General features: G+C 45.3%; 1 pseudogene; it reads right to left on the reverse strand.

Moving 5' to 3' along the window:
- Window positions 1-253: 253 nt before the first annotated feature.
- On the reverse strand, window positions 254-1,201 carry LOC132028377 (adiponectin receptor protein 1-like; annotated as a pseudogene).
- Between the last annotated feature and the right edge of the window lie 547 nt (window positions 1,202-1,748).

Raw genomic sequence — 1,748 nt, forward strand, 5'->3', positions numbered from 1 at the left:
TTAAAGAACCTAAACAGATTTTCTAATCTAAGGTGATATAATGATCAGTCTTAAGTGAGAAACAGCAGATGCTACTTTAACGATCTCTCACAACATGACCCAAATACCAGGGGACATCTGCTGCAGTGAAAATTCTTTTCCCTCTCAGGTCAACAAGGAAGTTATGTTTAAAAGCACTTGGGAAGTTCCTCCTCTACCCCTCAGGTGGGAAGGCTCAGAGAAGGGAGGCATCTCTACAGCCACCCTCTTGGCCCTAATGGAATTCTTAAAGGTTGGAGACCCCGTAGAAGTGGACAAAGGCTGTGGCTACCAAGGGACAGGGGAAATCTGATGAGAATGGAATCCTAGGTCTAATTTTCTAGGCAAGAATATGGTCAGGAATTCAAGCAGCATAAAGGCCAGCTCCGGTGATGTACATCACAGCCATAAAGAAGAACCAGCCCATCTGGCCCACTGGCCTTGACAAAGCCCTCAGCGATAGTGAAGTGTATGGTGGGCTCAACACTGCTCAAGCCAAGTCCCAGGAACCCTCCTGCCCTTGTCTGCCGGTGTCTAGGAGCAGCAAACCAGTCCCACTGTGCTACAGTGATGGCAGAAACGTCCAGCACACAGACGATGGAGAGACGAATGAGCCACAGCTGTGGGGAGCAGGAGAAGGAGTCATAGAGCCAGGAGACAAAGCTCCCCATCATCAGCAGAGCAATCCCTGAATAATACAGTTTGGAAAAAAAATCAGAGAGGCTTTTTCTGAATGACAACAGATGGTGGGAGAGAGCTAGGAGAAGATGAAGCAGAGCACTGCACCCAAAAAGAACATCCCCAAAATCGCCTTCTCCTTAGAGGGGCCTTGAAGTACACACTTGGTCTGAGCATGGTCAAGATTCCCAAAAAGAGAAAGCACAAAACCAAGCAGATGGATCCAGATAATGCCATTTTGTGTATGGATGCGGAAAATGCTCTTGAAGCAAGCCCGGAAGGAAGGTCTCGGTGGTCTAGAGTCATGTAGCAAGTAGTCCTTGTCCTTCAGCCAGTCAGGGAATATGCGTCGTATCGGGTGACCCTCAGAATTCCTCCCAGAGCTTCTACCCAAACTCCTCCAACTTCCCATGGCATGGTGGGCTTGCAGGGGAAGTACTAGTACCCACCCATCCACCCCTTCTTCCTGGGACAGGGGGCATGCTTGCTCTTCTTCAGCGACCATGGGCAGGTTCCGCTGGGGGACAGTCCCCTATGCCACATCCTTCAGCCCTGGAGGTGGCCTGTGGCTGAACAGCTGCAGATCGTTAGCGCCTTCCCCTGCAACAGTGAAATTAAACCTTACCTAATGACTGACAATCAGTGACTATGAAGAAAGTCGTCTACCAAAGCCTTATAGTAATAGTCAAGAAAACAGAAAAGTTGGATGGTGTGAAAATCAATGTAAAAGTGGAAGCAATTTTCTCTGCATTTTTATATTTGAGAACCAGTTTTAAAATTGATAGATTAATCATTTAAGTAGCTGTATGTATTATAATGGCATTGACCATCAGACTCAGATTATCTATCACACATTGCCCATTCATTCTAACATTAAAAATAAATTTGAAGAATGACAGTTTTGGTATGTAATATTATGAATGAAAAGTTAATCAAATTCTAAAGCTAAAATTAAAATAAAAAAGGCTTTCAGAACATTGCTAGGTACAAAAAGAAGGAACTAGAAGAACAGAGTGGGAGAAGAGATGAGACTAAAGCAGAAGACACCAGGA

This window comes from Mustela nigripes, chromosome 1 (genome assembly GCF_022355385.1).
Source record: "Mustela nigripes isolate SB6536 chromosome 1, MUSNIG.SB6536, whole genome shotgun sequence".
NCBI lineage: Eukaryota > Metazoa > Chordata > Mammalia > Carnivora > Mustelidae > Mustela > Mustela nigripes.